The sequence below is a fragment of the Pteropus alecto genome, unplaced genomic scaffold, assembly GCF_000325575.1.
Source record: "Pteropus alecto unplaced genomic scaffold, ASM32557v1 scaffold146, whole genome shotgun sequence".
NCBI lineage: Eukaryota > Metazoa > Chordata > Mammalia > Chiroptera > Pteropodidae > Pteropus > Pteropus alecto.
Window position 1 is genome coordinate 23,979,305 of NW_006442107.1, and position 21,758 is coordinate 24,001,062.

The window sequence follows — 21,758 nt, forward strand, 5'->3', positions numbered from 1 at the left end:
CAGGGATCCTATTGCATTTTGGATATAATTTGATTTTGACAAAATGTGACTTACATGAACATTTTCAGGACAAAGAATGTACTAATGTCTAAGCATGATACACTTGTACAGCAAAAACAAAAACAAAAACAAAACAAACAAACAAAACAACATTGACATTCTTATGTCATTAAAAATACCCCAAAGGAAAAGACAAGGTTCTGTTTTCAAAATGAAGTGGTGTCTGCAATAAACAGAACTGAGCCTAATTACAGAGCATTATGCTCTGTCCCCCCAAGACATGCACACTGAATTCTCCTACAGGTCTTCCAAATGCCCTACGAAAGAGGAAGGGGCAGGTAGAAAAGGCAGTGCAGAATAGGCTCAGGAATGCGGACATACTGCCATATTAATTCTGAAGGGGACTCGGGAGCCACACCTTTGGTTTCTTGTTCCCAAGTACCATGCCAACCATTGCTCTGGGTTTCCTGCCTTTCCCAGAGACTTCTCTAGATTTTGTATTTTCCAGGGCACCAAGACCCTGTCTGGCTTTCAATAAATGTTCGGTAACAACAATAACACAGAAGTGACTGTTTATTCAGATGGAAATTAACAAGGATGAGATAACATTCTGGATTTCTGTTTCCCACCCCTAAGACTGTAGGTTTACAGACCGAAAGAGAGAATGGACTTAATACACATTTCTGTTGCTGATCAAGATTGGCAACACTTACCTTGGGATAGGTTCTTCATTATTTTCAAAATGCTCTCACGTGTATTAGCCTCCTTAATTAACCAAATACCTGTGAAGTGAGCGGGATAGATATTTATTATAGATATTTATTTCACTTGACATATGAAGCTCAGAGAGATTAATTGATTTGCCTAACATTGCAGTAATTGAGCTTGTCTGAATTTGAACCTGGCTCTTGACTCATTTAAACTCTTTTATTTGTTTCACTACATAGTCGAGATGCTCCTCTAGCTGGAGAGCGGGCATCGCCTTTGAATTCCATACTCTGCATCATGGTGCAGTGGTCAGAATGCCCTGGGTCTGATTCCCAGTTCTGTCTGTCACTTGCTTTGATCAAGTCATTTAACCTAAGTCTCAGTTTCTGTATTACTTGGGACTTCTGGTTATTTGTGACAGAAACTCAACTTGAACTAGCTTGAGTCCTGGAAGAGATTCACTGTTGGTATAACTGGAAAGGTAGAGGTATAACACAGCATGACGGGAACCAAGGTCTTCTTGTGATTGGGGCTCCTCTCTCTGCTTCTCTTGGGCCCCACTTTGAGTCCCTCCTACTGCAGTTCTGCCTCCCTGTGCTATATGCCGAGTAGTTACGTCCTGATGTGTGTACAACTTTGCCCTTCATCCCAGTTGCATTTCAGAGAAACCTAGATAGGGTTTCTTTCTCCTGGTCTTGTCACCCTAAGACTGTAGCCAGAGGTGTAAGCTACTGTAATGGCCCAGCTTGAGTCACTGGCCTTGGAAGGCACAGGGCACTGCCTTGGCTTCCCTCAAACCACATGCCTGGGGTGAGGCAGGAGCAGTTTACTAGAAGAAGCAAGAAGCTGTTACGAGATGAAGAGGGAAAGGGTTCCGGCAGGCAAAACCAATGGATGTGCACTAAGGATTTTTAATCTGTTGAGAAGAAATAATAAAACTGACTTCTAGATTCTTCGATAAGAATTATAGATGCATCAAAAACTACCAAATTTACATCTTCAGTCCCAATACCTTACTGAAGTTCTTTTTCTTTCTATCTAGAAGACCAATGTTAAAAATCCTTTGTATAGCACCAAGACTCCTCCATTATTTGCCTTTCGGCTTGTCTCTTGAGGCTTATCTCTTTTCAGTCCCTTCTGGAACTTCATATTCTGATCTTATTAAACCTTCTCGAAAACAGCACGCTCCTTCTTATCTCCAGATCTAGCAGGTAGTTGGTTACTCTTGACTATACGTTGAATTAATTAACTAATTAATTAATCAGTAATAGTGTCTGGCCCATGGTGGGTGCTCACAATGTGTTAGACATATGGTAAACATGGCCTTTTAAGCAGAGGGCAAGGAATAATGATCAGAGAAGGATGAGCTGAGGAAGGCTGGACAGAATGTGAGGGTCTGCACTGGGGAGGTCAGGCCCAGGAGGTCCAGAGGCTCAGCACCGAGAAGAGAGTTTGGGGCACAGGCTAAGTCGGTGAGGAACTAGGCTGAGGGAGAGGGAAACATCATGATGGCCGTGAAAGTGCTGGATTAGGAGACATGTTCCAGGCTTGGATCTACCTTGAACTACTAGCTTTGTTCCTTTGGCTAGGTCATGTGTTTCTCTGATCTTTATCCAGGGCACATTGGGAAATCACTATATTATACCAGATTGGTTTCATTAGAGTGTAACATAATTTTTAAAGCTATAACATACAACTGTATAGTTAGCACATATAAATTAAAAGTATAATTATTAAGCCTTCTAGAATTCATTCTTGTGGGACTTTATCTTATAACTTTGCCATTAGGAAGCACAAATATATTAGCTCTGAGATAAATCTATTTTGACATTTAAAAAGTTGTTAAACAGTTGATTGTGAAGAAATTAGATCATTTTATCATGTCTAATTTCCATTCTTTATAAAGAAATACATGGTAAGCTTTAAGTTTTTGTTATCTTGTAAAAGACTTTCTGAAAGAATTTATTATATATGAAAAATTTTTATAACCTAACTGTAATTATCTTTATATCAAACCTAAACTACGTTTAAAAGGCAATTTTTAGAAAGTCTTTTAAAGAGATAATACCAAAAATTAAGGCTCATTTCAAGATCGGATTTTTTAATCAGGAAAGGAAGGCGAGTGTAATGAAATGAGCAATTTTTTTCTTAGAAAGAAAAGGTCACAACCTATTCCTGTAAGACAGAGGACTCCATTTCACATCTAAATCCATTTTGCATTTCTGACTAGCAAAGTACTGAGCTAAATCCCCACAAGATCTGATTACAGCAGGTTCTTGGACAAATGCTTATCTCTAATTAATAGTATTTTCATTCACACTTAACTTTGTGGTTGCATGACATAGCTCTTCAAATTGTATCATACCCTGGTAAAACCAAACTGATTTAATAAAATGATTTCCCCAATGAATCGGGGATAGTCCCAAAGTTAGAATCTGGAGTTAGCTGATGTTATTTGGGAAATGGTTTTTATGGTCAATCCAGGAACATGTCATCAGATTTCTTACACAAATTTGTTCCTAGGAGAAGGAAGCTGATCCCCTTCAGTGATTAACCTTTGGCTTTAAAAGTTCTTGCGATTCTGTGTCTGTTCATGGAGAAAAGGAAGGGTGAGGTGTCAGAGTTTCTACAGTCGTTCTGATCACCTCTGCTCCTTGAGTCCCAAAACAGACATGGCTCAGTTTATGTTTTATACTGGTTTGTTTTCCCTTCTTAAATTTCTGTTTCACTTAAACAGGTCATTTTATGTCGTCTGGAACCACAGATGAAAAATTTCCACTTGTTCACGTAGATGCTGGCAGACATTGTGGGCCCCTTGTCCACAGAACTCTATGGGCACCCAGTGGCAATCCCATGGCTGCCCCAGCTCACTCAGTATTTGCAGCTGCAGCAACACTTGCCGTACTGAGTCGGGGAGAGCATTTTGCATCAGAAACCATGGCTGGAGAGGATAGCACTAAAAAAATCCAGTCCTCTATGTCATCTTTTGCTAGTTCCCTCAGTTGATTAGAGCTCAAGGAAAAGAATGCTAAGGCCCTGGGTTCTTTCCCACTAGGGATCTGCGAGTTTGTACTCTTAAGTCGTCACTGCTTCCCCTATCAGTCTGCTTAACAGAAAAGCACTCCCCCATTATGACCCTACTTTTACCGCATCCCCCACAACCTCAAAGTCCTGGATATTAAAATAAAGTGAGATTCAAAGTCATTTTTTAAAAAGTCTGTGGCCAAGCCATGCAGAGGTGTTTGTTTGTTCCCAAGTGGGTGGTAAACTGAAGTCTTAGGTTTATTTTCATTTTCAAGATCTGGTTTGGGGGCTTAATGTGGGAAATTAGGTGATCATGAACGAAAATAATTGTGCAATCACATATGTTTGATTTATTTTAAAAGAATGATGAAGAGAAAAATCCCAGCAGTACCTTATAGTTGTACTGCTGCATTCCTTAATATGTTTGTCAAGAAGTCTTTTCTAGTTTTGAATCTCTCATTGCACATAATATGTGTTATACAAACATTTTCTAGACTCTCAAATGGAAAGTACACTAACAACTTGTTCTGTTGAGAAATCTATTTTAGAGCAGCCTTTGCATGAGTCTAATAATGGGTTCATTTCATTGTTAGAGCTTTCCTATTATTAGAGACCCCTTTTAAAATGTGAAACAATACTTGCCACCTGGTAAATTTTTCCTCTTTGTTGAGTGAATTAACAAAGGAAACCTTCCAAAGAAGACTAAACCCATCCTCTGCCAAATTCCATAGTGTGGTGTCAGGGCATTCATCATCTCTGGAGGGATTGCTGAAATTTAGTAAAGGCCGCCTTGAGCTGAACGACATATTCCTTTGGCAGCGGGTGGGTTGGATGGGAGTATTCCTATACAATTTGTTTAGCTTGGACGATGCCAGGAATCCTAAAGACTTTGCTTTCCAGGGTAGATAAATAGCTTTGCTTTGCAGACAGAGGATCAGGAGGAGAAAGTCACCCAAGGCCTAGAGGAAAAGCAGAACATTTATGGAGGTCAGAATCACTCCTCTCCTCTTTGTCCTTTTATCTTACTCTAGAACCATAAATCTCTTCTCCATTTTAAATTGCCTCATTCTCTACCAACATGTGGTAGAGATTTTGGCCAAAGTATTCATTAAACCTGATGAAGCCCCAAGGGGAAAAACACAGTCTCGTGTCTCCCTCTGGTGGACGATTATAGTAATTCACATACGACTCTGCCAAACTAAGGGATAGATTTCAGAAATAAATATGCAAAGACTATATAGTATACGCCGTAAAAATATTTTAAGATAACATTCTGTGCATCATCGTTTTCATACAATATTTAGAACCTTAAATAATATACTCACCTCTGTAATATCCTGTTTTATTTCAGAGAATTTACTTTCACAATGAAAGCCTAAATTAACAGTTCCTTATAACTGAACAGCCAAAAGAGAGTCCCCCGCCACACCCTCGCCAGTAGATGAAAGAAGTAAACTATTTGGTCCATTGCTGTTTCCATTCAACAGAGAAGAACTAAGCATGGAAGATTGAAATTTTGTTATTTGTAGTGAACTGCTGGCAGGATTCCACTGGAAGTTTCTCCCTTACTTTTACCTTAGTGCAGAGAGAGTTTAACTCGGGCTTTAGCATTTATTCTGGAAGCTCTCCTCAGAGCACCTTTCAGGGAGTACTCACTCCCATGCCTGCATCTGGGGCCCTATTCCCTAGGCAGCTCCAAGCTTTTTGAAGACTTTTCTTGGGCTCGGACACCCAGTCAGCGGCCGTCTGAATCACTCTCTTAAAAAGTGGGCACTGAGGAACCACCTCTGCCTTCTTCAGGTCTGACTATTGCTCCTGTTCTTTTGTTATCATACTAATCTTTTCTTCCTCAGGTTCAGACCCCACCTGGTATGGTCTGGATGCTGGTGTTGGAGCAGCACATTGTATTTCCCTCCCAGTGAGCCTCATTCCCACTGTTGGATTGACAGGGTAGTGTTGATTTGTCGCTACATATTTTGCTCTTTTGACATTTGTAAGGTTAACTATATTTCCATTACCTTAAATGTTCTTTCCCTTAAACACACTATCTCTCTAGTCTACTTATAAATAGTAATGATCTCACCTGTAGTAGTTAGGTTTAAATAAATGTTATTTCCTGATGTTTAGCTACCAAACTAGAATCTGATGTCATCTTTTAATTTAATTCAATTTTTAAATTTACATACTGTCAAATTGACTTTTTTAAGAGAGAGGGTGTACAGCTCTAAAAGTTTTAACACAAATAAGTTTGTGTAATGAATATTACATTCAGTATAAAAATCACTTCTAACAGCCCAAATACTCCTTGATGCTATTTCTTTGTTGTCATATCCTCCCCTCTCCCTGTTCCCCAGCAACCACTGTTCTCAGTTCCCACAGTTTTGCACCTTCCACAATATCACATGAATGGAGACATACAGTATGTAATCTTTTGAGACCGGCTTCTTTCACTGAGCATAATGTCTTTGATATTCATTCATGTTTTTGTATGTATGTTACAGACTGAATGTTTTTGTTCCCCTAAAATTCATATGTTGAAGCCCTAACCAGCACTGTGATTGTATTTGGAGGTGGGTATTTTGGGAGCTAATTAGGTTTAGGTGAGGTCATGAGTGTGAAGCCCTCATGATGGGATTAGTGCTCTTACAAAAAGAGAAAGAGACTCCAGAGCTCCCTCTCTCTGTCTTGTGAGGTAATCCTTCACCAAAAACTGAATCTGCCAGCACCTTGAACTTGGATTTACCAGCCTCCAGAACTGTGAAAATAAATGTTTGTTATTTAAGTCATCTGATCTATGATATTTTGTTGCAGTAGCCTAAGTTGACTAAGACAGTATCAATAGTTGGTTCCTTTCTGTTGCTAAGAAGTGTTCCATTGGATGGATGCACACTTTTTTTTATATTCATTTACCCATTCTAGTACATTTGAGTTGTTTCCAGATTTGGTGATTATGAATAGAGCTGCTATAAACATTTATGTACAGGTTTTGGGGTGAACATAATTTTTATTTCTCTAGGATAAATAAGTAGGAGTGTCATTGATGGGTCATAGGATAAGCATATGTTTAATTTGATAAGAAACTGCCTGTTTCCCAGTGTCTGTACCATTTTAAATTCTCACTAATAACATGAGAGTTCCAGTTGTTCCATTCAGTACTTACTATTGTCATGATTTTTATTTTAGTATTTTAATAGATGTGTAGTGATATCTTATTGTGCTTTTAATTGCATTGGCCTAATGGCTAATGATGTTGAGCATCTTTTCATAAATTTATTTGCCATTCTATTTTTTCTTGGGTAAAGTATCTGTTGAAATATTTGGCCCATTTTTTTTTAATAGTTTTTTTTCCTTATTGTTAAGTTTTGAGAACTCTTTATATATTCTGGATACAAATTCTTTAATGGATATGTGATTTGCAAAATATTTTCTCCCAGTCTATAGCTTGGGCTTTCATTCTCTTAACAGTGTTTTTCACAGAGAAAAGGTTTACCCTCTCTCCTTTTTTAAAAAAAATCGTGAAGATATATATCCATCTTAGCTATTTTAAGTGCACAATTTATTATAACAACGGCATGCAATGTTACCACATTACCACTGCCTATATCCAAAACTTTTTCATCACCCCAAACAGAAACTCTGTACCCATTAAACTGTAACTCCCTATTTCCTTCTTCTCCCATTGACTTTTACTCTACTTTCTGTCTCTATAAATTTACTCATTCTAGGTGCCTCATATAAGCAGAGACTTTAAGTACATACAATATTTGTGACTGGCTCATTTCACTAAGCATGACGTTTTCAAGATTCATTCGTGTTATAATATATATCAGAATTTCATTTCTTTTTAAGGCTGAATAATATTCCATTGTTTGTATGTATCTCATTTTGTTTATTCATTCATTTGGTCTCCCCTTGGGCTGTTTCCACCTTTTGGCTATTGTGAATAATGCTGCAGTGAACATAGGTGTATAAGTATTTGTTTGAGTTTCTGCTTTCAGTCCTTTTGACATATACTTAGGAGTGGAATTGCTGGGTCATATGGTCATTCTATGTTTAGCTTTTCAAGGAACCTCAGAGTAAAGGTTCTTAATTTTGATTAAGTTTAATTTGTGATAAGTTCAATTATTTAATTTTTTAAAATAAATTGTGTGTTTGGTGTCATGTTTAAGAACTCTTTGACTAACCTGAGGTCTCAAAGATTTTCTCCTATGTTTTATTCTGTTTTATAGTTTTCTGTTTTACATTTAGACCTATGATCCATTTTGATTTAATTTTTGTATAAAGCATAAGGTTTAGTTTGCGGTTAATTTTCCGTATAAGAATATATAAGTATTCTACCACCATTATTAAAAAGAATATTCTTTCTCCTTTGAATTACTTCATATATTTTTCAAAGTAATCAACCATATTTGTATGCATCAATTTTATTTCATCAGTTTATAGCTGTATCCTTTCTCTGATAACACACCGCCTCAATTACCATGTTTATTAGTAATTTAAAAATCAGTAGTGTGAGTTCTCCAACTTTGGCATTTTTCTGAAATTATTTTGGCTATTGTAATTCTTTTGCCTCTCCATGTAAATTATGGAAGCAACTCATATTTATCTACAAAAAATTCTGCCAAGATTTTTATTGGAATTGTATTAAATCTATAGATCAATTTGAGGAGAATTGACATTTTAAGTATATTGAGTCTGCTAATTTGTGAACACAGAATGTGTCTTCATTTCTTTAGATATTATTTTATTAACATTTTTGTAGTTTTCAGTGCATAGAGCCTGCACATTCTTGTTAAATTTGCACCTGAGGATTTAATTTTTTGGAAGATATTCTAAGTGATATTGTTTTTAAATTTTAGTTTTCGATTGTTCATTTCTAGTATTTAGAAATATGATTTTTTTCCCTTGTGTGTGTTGACCTCATATTCTGCAAACTGGTTAATGGACACCATGAGAAGCAGGTAGGTGAGTTAAGACACCTTGCCAATACCTTAGTCACAAAGACTACTTGTTGGCAAGGAGCACTAGTTTCTAGAGGTTGTGGGATGGACCCATGGGTGAGGGTGGAGGAGGGGAGATATCTTGGAACTGGGTAGTGGGGAGGACCCAAAAGGCCCTTTGAAGAACTCATGCATGTGTCCCGTAAGAGAATTTGCTTCAGGAAAAGTCAACACTAACCAGAGATGCACTGAGCAAGCCATTACTGCATCCAGTTAAGTAAGGAGATGGTTGTCCCTTTCCTTCATCCTCCTCCTAGTCCTAATACATCGAAAGTGCTAGAGCTTTTAAATCAGATATAAGATTGCATTTTTTGTGTTCTCAGCTTTGAAAAGCAAAAGTAAATAGAAAGTTATCATCAGTGAAGAAAGAGTCAATATGGCATTGGGGAAAAGATAAAGCCATTTCTTCATACTATGCAAAAACTGGCAACACTGACTTAGAGCCACTCATGCTTTAGCCTCAACTTAGATGTCACTTCTCAGGAAGGTTCATCCTCTAGATTGGATTAGGTGTCCCTCTGATAAGCTCCTGTGTTTCTGCATTTAACCCTATTTTATCACATATCACAAAGTATTTAAGTCCTGGTTTATTCTTTACATCATTAAACTGAAAGTACATTGAGGGCAGGGAATGTGTTTTATTTACCAATGTGTACACAGTGCCAGCATGCTGCCTGCCACCTGTTAGGCATTGTAGTATATGCATTAGCTGATTATGTAGAGAAACTGCATCCTTGCTATAAACTGTCTCATCATCTTAAAAATTCTACAAAATATTTCCAAAATAAAAAACTTTCTAATTAAAAGAAATACAGGGAAATAGTTTTTCATAGTTTTTCAATGGAGATACACACACACACACACACACACACACACACACACATATACACACACACACATATCTCAGAGCTGACTAAAGATGAAATGAATTGCCTAGAGAAGTAATGAGTTCCCTGTCACTGAGGAGTATTCATGTCTAAACTGGATGACTGCTTGATTTGGGGATTTGTAGTGATTCAGATTAATAATAGGACTAGGTCATCTTTAAAGTTCTTTCTAACCCTGAACTACTAATTAGTGTTTATTATGCTTTTAAATAGGTTATTATCTATTAACTATTAAATTGAGTGCAACATTCAATTCTTGAGTGGATGCTGATGTCCTCTAAGCCTCATCTTATATATTACTGAAAACAGAATCTAAGAAGCTAGGAACAGCCATTCAAGAAAATGTTTTAAAGTAATTGGCTTACTTATGATAATTCAGATAATGCGATTAGTCATTATTTATCATCGCAATGGAGAAGTGAGTCTGCATTAATCTGGTAAGTGCCGCGATGATTCTTATATCAGGTAACTTGGGAATCCATGTCCTAAGAACTACCAGGTCCATTTTTACTATCTCAGCTTCTGCTGGGAGGGGAAACCTGAGGTACTGGTCTCGAAGGGCAGATGGGGAGCTGAGGGGAAAAGAGGGGGAAGCAGCAGAGCAGTGTTTCCACTTCGGCTGCATGTTAGAACTGTCCGAGGAGAGGTTTTATGAATCCTCAGAATCCTTAGGAATAGGACCCAGGCCTCAGTCACTTCTGAAGCTCTCTAGGTGACCCCAGTGTTGAGCCAGGCATGAGAACCACTGCAGCAGATGGAGGTGACTAAGCCAGGCAGGAACTGACAGTGTTCAGGAAAGGTTTGTTGAATAGAATGAGGAAGTAGACGATTTATTTATTTTATAGGTAACTTCTTTATGCATCTGCTGTCGTCTCTTTAACAATGGCTTTCGATAGATGTGTTTTGAAAATAATTTATGTTTATGGCCATGCCACCCTGAACAAGCCCGATCCCATCTGATCTCAGAAGCTAAGCAGGGTTGGGCCTGGTTAGTACTTGGATGGGAGACCACCTAGGAAGACCAGGTGCTGTAGGCTTAAAAAATAAGGGATTGTAAGCTGACAAGGTCTTTGCAATCTGTGAGGTCAACCAAGGGTTGCTTCACCTAAAAAAAAAAAAGAAAAGAATTTATACTTTTAAGGTCAATCTTTTTTTTTTTTTCAGTGATTGAGGACATACTTATACTTATTCTCCTCCCTCATTATTAACAGACACAGATAAGAAAATGCGATGTTAACTAATAGAATTAAATAAGGAAAAGACTTTGGGAAAGCACGGAGAGAGGGCTTGCTGGCAGTGAGCGTTCTCCTTGGCCAGCGGCGTCCTTACTGCTCCCTAATCAGCTGGCTTTCTGGAGCCATCAAACTAAGCAGTGCTTGGACCTTCCAGAAGGGTGCAGACACTGACTCAGGAAAGTGTCTAATGACTTTTATTTCATTTCCCCTAACCAACTTACCACAAAGCAGAGAGGACTCGTTTTGCATACCATCCCATCTGATCAGGTATGCTAAATTTCATACAAAGTCAAGGAGCACACCCTAGTGAGATTTACACGTTTTTCTTTAATAATTTACTGCTTCCTGCTCCTGAAAGTCTAGTAAACCAAAGAACAATGGACTGGGGAGAGAAGGAATTGTTCTCATCTTTAAAACAAGAAACAACATGGTTTGGCATAAAGCAGGACTAACTTGCTACTGTAAACATCAGCAATCCTGCACAGGCAGCTGCACTCTGGTGGCGCCCCCCCCACACCCAGGGAAATTTCAGACATACACCCTGGGCCCGGGCAGCAACAATGGAGAATGGGACCTGTGGTCTTTTCCCAGGTTTTATCTTTTGTAGGCATCAACGTCGAATGTAGTAAGTCAGCTACTAAGTTCTCCCAGAAAGAGTTTGGCTTCCTCTGTTTGTATGGAATTTCCTCCAAGTGTGTGGCTGGAGAGACCCAAATTCACAAAGAACAACAGTGTGGGGCGGATTAATGTCACCTGTCTTTCCTTGTCTGCTCTGCCTCTGGGGAATAAGAATGCACTTCAAGCAGTACAAAACAGTGCCAAACAACTTGAGAGCAGAGGCTTTTAATTCCCAAAGATTTTTCATTAAAAATTATACATATAGTACCAAAATGACAGGAAAAACATATAAGCTTTATCGATGCCCTCAAAGCTAAATTGTACACTCTACCCTGAAAAAATTGTGTTAGAAATGGTTAAGAACATGATTTTAAGATACATAAATATCATTATGTATCTTAAACGTTGTTATGTATCTTAAACATCGTTTGTGGAGGCTGACACAGACGTTTGGCTTTTGCTGACTGACAAAAATTAGGAAACAGCTTGTTTTTATAAACTTTTTACTCAAAAATAGTACTAAAATATTATAAAAACTTATTAAGTAGATATTGGCAGGAACGGATTATTAAAGCATAGATTCACAGATGTTAGAGCCAGACTATACTTTAAAGATCATCTAATCCACTGGTCCTAAATCTTAGGGGGCATTGGAATCCCCAGGGGGGCTCCTTAAAGCACAGGTTGTTGGGCCCACTTCAGAATTTCTGATTCGGTAGGTCTTAAATGAGGCCTGAGATTTGCATTTTAATAAGTTCTCAGGTGATGCTGATACTGCTGCTCTGCGGACCACACTTTGAGAAACTTTTGTCTAGTCCAGTTTCATTTTATAGTTGAGGCAACTGAATCCTGAAAGAGGTCAAGAGTCTGGCCCTCTCGTTAGGCCCTGTTCCTATCCAGGGTAAACCCCACTTGTGTGCAAGATATTACCCTCTCTCAAGGACATTGTTTTGATAATTGTCTCTTCTCCTGGCATCAACATCTCCTGGCATTAACTCTCTTGTTAATTATGTTGCTCAGCATACAAAGGTTCTGTGACAGCATCAGTCTTAAAAAGAGTTCCCTGCGCTCACATCTATTCCAGCCACGCCCTACAGAAATTCTCAGAGGGGTTGCCTGTAGTTATTGTTCCATTTCCTCTCCTCCCATTCTCTCCTGAATTCACTTTAATCAGGCTCTCATTGGATCACTTTACTGAAACAGCTTTTGTCAAGGTACCCACAACCTTTATATTGCCAAATGCACAGTCGATTCCTAGATCTTGTCTCGCTTGTCTAACCAGCAGCTTAGTTGATTATTTTCCTTGAAAACTCCCATTGGCTTTGGGACACCTCCCAGTTCTCCTTCTAGTTCATTAGCCACTCCCTCTCAGCCTTCTTTGTTGATTCTTCCTCCTTTCCTTTATGTCTAATTATTGCAGTTCCCTGGAGCTCAGTCCTTAGACCTTTTCTTCATCTACATGTGTTCTCCCTGTGATCTCATCCTGGAATATTGTCTATCCACTAAAAATTCAAATATTTATGTCTCCAGCCTGGACCTCTTCTCCTATACTCCAAATTCACAGTAGTGTGTAACAATCATGTGAGCTAAAACTATGCAGCATTTTTAATGATCAATGAGAAAAATATGATTGTTCTGGAACCTTTAAAATGTCAAAATTAAAGACTTACTGTCAATTATAAATATATAGGGAAATGAATAAATACAAACTAGTATTAAAAAACACATATTTACTTAATTTACACTAATTTAAAACATTAGAAACATTGAGAATTAGTGTTCTATTACTTTGTAAAATACTTATAATAGCAGGTCGAACCGTGCTTGTCTTCATGTCGTGTAACAAGGTATGGAGTGAGCATCTTTTCTATGCCTCAGTGAATTGTCATAGTTTTTTTCTAAGGTTGAATTAACTTCTAACATTTTAGCCTTTGTGCTTTCATTGTTGTGAAATATCTCCAGGAGTTTCTCTAATGTGAACTTTTTTTTTGCCAGTATTACCTCCTCTGGGACATCTTAATCTTTTGTTACAACCATTCTCCCTCTTTGTGTCAATAAGCTTGCCTCACCTGGCTGCACAGGTAGTATCTCTTGAGTGGTGGCAGAGACAACATTCCCACGTCAGCTATTCCTTCTATAACTCCATTTGTTTGATTCAAATAGCACTTTCAGTGTTATCACTTTTTTCTTTGCTACACGTTCATCTTTATTGGCCAATTTCTTCTTTTGAGTACCCATTCTGGTGGAATGTCATATAGGTTTATCACTGGGAGACCAGGAGGCAACACGATAACATACTTTTCTGTCTGTGGGAACTGAATAAGTGATGCACAGTGACCAATCACAAGCAGGCTCTGAAAGAAGTGACGTGATTGGTCACTGATTATGCATCTGTTATTTACAGGCTGAGGAAGCAGGGAAGTTATATTGTTTGCTGTCACTCACAGTTAATGTACTGTGAGTAAGTGGAATTCGTTAGAGAACTGGTGTTATTTAATGAAACCATGGTAACTGAAATTTGTGCATAATTTCGGAATTGTGCAGAGACAGACCTGCCTGCCTGCCTGCGTTCAACTGCCTACTTGACATTCCCACTTGTTTATTAAATATCTTATACTTCACATGCCCTAAACTGAGCTTTTGATTCTTTCTGAAACCAAGCTTGCAATCCTCCTTGAACAACTCCCTTCTTTTAGTTGTTCAGGCCAAAAACTTTGGAGTCATTTTTGACTCTTCACTTTCTCCTATACTACACATCTAATTCATCATCTAATGTTGTCAACTCTATGTTCAAAATGTAATTAGAACCCTACCATTTCTCAGGAGCCCCACTGCTGTCATTCTCATCTGGGCCATCATCATCTCTTGCCTAGCCTCCTAACTGGCCTCCTCACCTCTACCTCAGCCCCACTACATTTATTCTTCATAGCAATCAGAATGATTCTTTAAAATGGATGCAACTGATAAAATTGATGTGACTTCTCTGCTCAAAATCCTTCAATGGTTTCCTGTTTCAATCAGAGTAAAAGCCAATCATTCTATAATGACCTCCAGTGCCCTTCGTCATCTCCACAAGGTCCTATGTCATACCTCTCTGTCCCCTCTCATTTCATTTTCTATCTTACCCACTCTGCTCTTGTTACACTGGTCTCCTTGCTTTTCCATGGACAAGCCAAGCATACCTTGCCTCAGGATCTTGGCACTCGTTTTACTCATCTGGCATGTTTCTTCCCCTTATATCCATATGGCTCATCCCTCATTTCCTTCATGCCTCTCTGAAAATTTCACATTTCCCAATACATGCAAAATAATATCCTTCTTTCCACTCCTCACCTGGCAATCTCTTATTCCCTAATATTGTTTTTTTTTTCATAACTCTGTCACTATCCAACATATATATTTATTTGTATATGTTTTCCCTGAAACTGGATTGTAACTTTCACAAGGCAGAGACTTGGTCTGTTTGTTTAAAATTTTATCCCCAAAGCTGAGAACAGTACCTGGATCATAGTAGGTCCTCAACAAATATTTGTTGAATGACTAGATGATGAATATTGCTGGTTTGTGGCAGTTCTAAAGAACCACTTCTCCAAGAATGGCTTCTGCCAAAGAAGACCTCGTCTAGAGTGATGATCGGGACAATGACCTTAGTATTTTTGTTTGTTCTGATTGGAGATGCAAAACTGTCCTAGAAGTGTAAAAATTTATTGAAAATTTTCTCATACAAGTTAGTTCTTGCCTACAGAGCATGCACATCTTATCTGGGAACTTCTGGTGGTCTTTTTGCCCTCAAGTGTACCTTTTTAAATAGTTCTGAAAAATGATTTTTTTTTTTGTATAAATAATTTGAAACAAACATATTCCTTATAGTTTGGCTATTTTTATTTTCTTTCTTTTCTGTTTCTTTAAATAATAAGGGTAAATGGAAAGAGGGGAAAAGAACAATGCTAAAAATCCTGGAGCTGATCATTTGTACAAGAATCATGGTGCAAAGAATTTAAGAAAAGGGAATATGTAGGAACCTGGAAATATGGTGTTGGGCTGGATTGATCTTCCTTTGAAGTTTTTATCAGACACTTTTTATGCAGACATTCTTTTAGACCCCACTTTTTACTCCAGCCATTGCTGAGATCACCAGCTGCACGTAGGTGTAACTTGACAACACCGTATCAGCCTCGCTGTGTATTTCTTACTTTCTGCCCCACGGCTTAACTGCTTGCACAAAGTGGGATGCCTACAGAAACTCATTTGGGCATTCTGGAGCATATGCAAACTAACAGATGTTTAATGGGGGATAGGAGTTGGCAGATAAATATTTCTCTCTTTCATCTCTTGGGTTAATAATTCTGAGATACATTCTTCATGTTTCTCTGAGAGGGTCCCAAGGGGATCAAGCCTCAGTTGCTCACAGAGGTAAACAACTTGAAAGACTAGCTTCTCCTCTTCTCTCTTATACTCATCCCAGTCTCCTCCTCTGGGTCCTTGGGATCACATCCCAAAATAAAGTACTCGTACACCAGGCCTTGTTTTAGAGTATGCTCTTGCGGGGGAGGCTAGGTTAAGACAAAGCTCAAAGCAGGAAGCCTTTTTTGAATACTTTTGTTCTAAATACAGAGGGAAGCACAATTTTCTATAAACATACTTACCTCTGAGATGTTCCCTCTTCACTCAAAGACCTCTGGTAGCTCCCTGGACCTGCATAATAATGCTCCTTATTGATGATCCAGATCCTTATCATAGAAACTGAAGCGAGGTATGTTACACTCTGACCCTACCTGAATAACTCTAAACTAGTCCTCTTATTTTTCCCAGATTTGCCATCCACATTTTTGCGCGCGCGCTCGCGCACGCGCGCGCGCGCGTGTGTGTGTGTGTGCGCGCGCGCGCTCGCGCGCGTGTGTGTGTGTGTGTGTGTGTGTATGTTTCCTACAAAGGATTGATTAACTCAAGACTTATATTCTTCTAGAACCTTCCCCAACCACTTAGCTCACAACAATCCTGCCTTCTATGCATCCTTGCTGCACTTTTCGTTTGGACCACCTATTTGGTACTTACACCATGGTGCCTTAAATTATTATTTATCTCTTTATTTATATGTTCTGGCTCAACTTTATTATAATCATCTGTGGGAATAGATTGTATCTTACAATCCAGTATCTCTAGCAGTACCTTACACAATGCCCTGAACAATAAATACTACTGATGCTGAGATTGACATTGCGGTGACATCATCTGAATCAGTGTTTATCAAAGTGTATTCATGGGGTATTAATAGACATTATAAGAACAAAAGTGTTTTGTGTTCAATTAACTTCAGAAACCCTGGAGGACTTCTCTGAGTCTTTAAATTAACCAACTTTCATTGCAAATCTCTAAGATGAAAACAACATATGCTTTTCTCAAATTTATTTGGCCATAGAAAAATTTTTTCATGAAGTATTACCTTAGGCTAGTCTCTTGAAATACAGGCTTAAACTTTAAAAATCCCAGGTGTCTAGAGCAAGAGTGAGGGTGTAGGGGATGGATGCAAGTTGCAGAGGGAGATACTATATGGGCTGAGAGAGGCTTATAATATACATGAGACAAAATATTCACATCCTAAAAATCACTAATGAACATGTGTCAAACTTTGTCAACTGTGCCAGTTGAGTATATAAGAGCTGATGGGATATATAGAAAAGGCATAATCAAAACTGGATGGAGCAATCTAGTTTTCAGAACGTACATGTGACTGTGAAGATCCCTTGCAAGTATAGGGCTCCTGGAAACTTACTTTGAAATGCCAAAACGAGAATACAGACTGTAGTTACCTATAAGGACCATTGGTTCACATACCAATCATTTCTTGCTTGTTCTCAGGTCCATTCCTCACCCTTCATTTCTATGGCTCTCTTACTATCACTTCAACTAAATTTGTCTGGACAGATAGTGGAGGGCAGAAGAATGGAAATCCCTGCCCCCACCCCTTTCTTTCTCTGCTTCTGAATGTGTTTCTAGTTTCCAGCAGAGGCTGCATCTGTTCTGAGGTTTCTGGGTTCTGTGGTTCCATTAACACCTCCTTCCCTGTCCTTCTAGATGAGGTAGTGGCTTCTTGATTTGGTTAATCTCTGGGTGGCTTTACCACCCCTATTTGTTTTAGCAATGCTTCCACCACAGGTGTAACCAATTCACTATTTAAATTTTTATTCTCAGACACCAAAGGGGCAAAACCCTAGATGCTCATATTCTGAAAAGCACAAAGCCAGTAACTTCTAAACTTTATAAAGAAATGTCATGATGGGGTTACACTGACCTGTTACAACCTGAGTCTCAAATGTAGAAAGATTATCTAAAAATTGTAACTTGAATACTTTGTAATTTTTCTCTTAAGAAAAGACCCATGTAAGTCTTTGTATCAATACCAATGAACATGTTGCTTCATTATAAAAAATATATATATATATTTGTTGAAATACCTAAAGTCATTTCTGTTTTTCTCTGAGCGAAATGCTACATACTTATATGTTGCATCTCTTGTTGACTGTGCTCCATTCAGAGCAATACCTTATGTCTTTTTTTTTTTTTTAATTTCTCTGTACACATGTGCTATACACATAGGAGGTACTCAAAATATGTTTACTGGAGGGAAAAAGCATGACCATTCTTTTAATTTAAATGTGCTTATATGCCTACAAAATTTTAGAATATCTATGTATTATTGTTTAAATGCACAAGAAGGAAAAAATCTTTCTAGGAATATATTGAGTATGAGGAGAACCAGAAAGTTCTCCAGAGTACCGGGGAACTGGTTAAGGAAAGTCAGAACTTTTCTAATTTCCAGGACATTAGAGAGAATAATTTTATTTAGGTCAAATCTCCTTGGGAAGAGAAGACTTTGCTTTAATGGTCCTGTTTGTTTCACCTTCATAAGGCCATTACCTCCAAACAGGCTGGGGAGAGGAGATACCTCAAGAAAAGAGAGGATATATTAATTTTATATTTCCAAAAGTACTTTATCCTAGATAGCTGGGCTGTCATTTTTCAAATCGTAATGCCTTAGAAGGGTCTAATTTCAATTTCTGCCTAGAAAATGAGGAGGGGGTTGATATTTAATCACCTTTTGCTTAACAATAATAGATATATAGGTGTACCAAGAGGTAGAGAAATCAAGAAGTAGACTAGAAGAACATCCAAGGGTTCTTCAATTCATTTAGAATATGAAAATTTCAATTCTATCTTACTAATTTATAGAGCCTCTGGCATGTCCTGATCAGTATTGCACCATAGATTTGTCCTTAATATGGCTATTACTTGAAAGTATAAGAGGTTCCATACTAGTCAGGGTTCTCCAGAGAAACGGAAGACAGATATATATAATTTTTTTTTCAAGAGATTTATTATGAGAGTGTGAGGGATTGGCTTATGCAATTACGGATGCCGAGAAGTCCTCCTATTTACCATCTGCAAGCTGGAAGCCTAGGAAAGCTTGGTTAGTCCAAACACAAAGGACCGAGAACTAGGGGAGCCCACAGTATAAATTAGATTGTGTTTAATGTTTGTGTAACTGTAGGTACCAGAGGCTTCAAATTCTTGTATCCTTGTTTGTCTCCCCTGTGAACTTTGGGCTTCTCTAAGTACTGTTCCTTAGAGAGATTCTGTATCTTGCAGGTCTTTCAGCTACAGCCCACTCTTGTGATACTGAGGCCCCACTGGTGTCAGTGTTGATGGTAAAATGTGAGGGAGGGGAAGCATTCCATAATATTATTTAACCTCAGTTTTGTGAGCTGTGTCCTTGGGCTGTGACCTTCAGAAATGTGTCTTAGCTAACTCTACTTCCCCCTTAGATGGGGCAGGAAGACTAAAGGCAGAGTCTATGAAAATTAAGTGTAGGGATAAACTGTTTGGGGCCTTAATTTATATTGTCTGCTCCTATAAACAGTGATGGGATGATCCATGGTGATGTTAATTGGCTCATATTTCCTCAGTGGGTTAAAGAAATGAAAAGGAAAGTCTTGGACTGAGAGACAAAATGCAGATGAACTAGTAAGATATTGTGACTGACAATCCCAGTGCCTATGATCATGTAGGATAATACTTTAAACAAGAAAAAAACAAAAAACAAAAAACGCTGCATATAATTCCGGGTTAAGAAACAAGGAAATTGGGTCATTGTCGAAAGGTTGAAGTGTGTTTGGCAAGTTCTCTGAATAGTAAAGCCATGAATTTGGCCCCATCTTGTCTCCTGGCTCAACCACTGCTCCTGAATTATGGTTCAAGTTTGTTAGTGAGTTCAGGGCTGGGGTCCATGCCCTCATCACGTAACCTTGAACCAGGGCCCCAGATGCTTAGATTTTCTCACTAAGAAAACAAATATAATGGTCACCACTAAACTAAAATATCAAAGCCTGGGAATTACTGGCCTGAGGGAACAATACTGGCATTGAAATTTCTGAAAAGGAACATCACATTCCACAACCAATGAAAAAGAGGATTTATTATAGAAATTGGCTCATAGGATTATGAAGGCCCAGAAGCTCCATAATCTACCCACTGCAAACTGGAGAACAAGAAAGCTGATGGGTAATTCAGTCTGAGTCAGAAGACGCAAGAACCAGGAGAAAATGGCTTTTCTAGCTCAAGCAGAGAGCAAATTTTCCCTTCCTCCATCTTTTGTGCTATTCATACCCCCCAATTGATTGGCTGATGCCCACTTGCATTGGTGAGGGCATCTTCTTTACTCAGATGCTAATCTCTTCCAAAAATAAACCCAGGAATAATATTTTACCTAGCTATCTGGGCATCCATCAAGTTGATAGGCCCCTATTAGTTAACCATATTTCAAAAAAGCACACCCAGGAATAATATTTTACCTAGCTATCTGGGCATCCATCAAGTTGACAGGCCCCTATTAGTTAACCATATTTCAAAAAAGCAAAACCACAACAAACAAACAAAATCCTACCTGCTCTCCAATGATAAAAAACTGATAGGTTGCAAAGCCTCCTGCGTATATTATCTAATCATTTCTCAGGCTCAAGTGACTTAACATTTTTTTGTAGGCTTAGAAAGTCTCAAACTCTTCAATAGTGGCACTTAACCCTTAACTAAATAAATACAAGGAAGGAAAAATAGCATCTTCATTTTTTAAATAGAGAAATTAAGGAAGAGAAGGATATCTAGTGTATGGCAGCAGCATTTGAAAAAACTCCAACTCTCTTCCTCTGCTGAAAATAAGCCAAGGTCTAAGCCACACCCGTGCCCAGTTTCTTTCAAGACTTTCTTACTTCTACCACATTTTTGACTCTTTGAAACTTCAAGTTTCTTCTTCTGTGCACCTCTATTCTTCTACATTAGCATTTTTTAGAGAATGTTCCTTGAATTCCTCTGAAGATGATTCCTATACATAATAAATTTTGGAAGCCACTGTTTTATTTTTCTGTCTTTATTGAAATATAATAGACAATTAGTTGCTTGTATTACATTGTATAATTCAATGAGGATTTTTTTTCACTTATAGTTGGCATACAATAATATACCAGTTTTAGTTGTATAGCATAGTGATCAGAGATCCATATAACTCGCAAAGTGATCACCCCACTAAATCTAGTACCCCTCTTCCCTCTTACATATTTATTACATTATTAACCATCTTCCCCATGCTACACTCTACATCACTACGTCTATTCTGCAACTATCCATTTGAACTTCTTAATCCCTTTGCCTTTTTTGGACCCCAACTCCCCTCCCATCTAGTATCCCTCTAAATATTCTCTATATCTATGAGTTTATTTCCTCTTTTGTTGTTGTCATTGTTGATTTTGTTCTTTAGGTTCTACATGTATGTAAAATCATGTGATATTTGTCTTTATCTGACTCATTACATTCAGCTCAGTACCCTCTAGGTCCATCAAGAAAATATCTTTTTCCATCCCCTTCCTTTTAGTCTGTATGTCTTTTAATCTAAAGTGAGTCTCTTGTAAATCTTGTTTTCTTATCCATTCAGCCACTCTATTTTTTGGTTGGAGCACTTCATTCTTTTCCATTTGAGGCAGTTGATAGGAATATAGTTATTACTATTCTTTATTCCTGTTTTTGATACATGTTTTTTCTTTTTAAAGAAGTCCCTTCAACATTTCCTGCAATACTGGTTTGGTGGTGATAAGTTCCTTTAGCTTATTTTTGTCTGGGAAGCTCTTTATCTGTCCTACTCTAAATGATAGCTTTGCTGGATAAAGTATTCTTGGTTGTAGATCCTGGGTCTTCATCACATCAAATATTTTGTGCCAAACCCTTCTGTCCTGCATCGT

The 21,758-nt window shown here is 38.1% G+C and overlaps 1 long non-coding RNA gene and 1 other non-coding gene across 2 annotated transcripts in view; both read left to right on the forward strand.

Moving 5' to 3' along the window:
• The window catches only part of LOC112469266, a 235,465-nt gene that overhangs the window by 93,686 nt on the left and 120,021 nt on the right, over positions 1 to 21,758 (forward strand). The gene's annotated exons all lie outside the window — the stretch shown is intronic.
• On the forward strand, positions 10,538 to 10,656 carry LOC112469386. The gene has a single exon (XR_003042614.1). It is a non-coding gene; the product is annotated as a 5S ribosomal RNA (ribosomal RNA).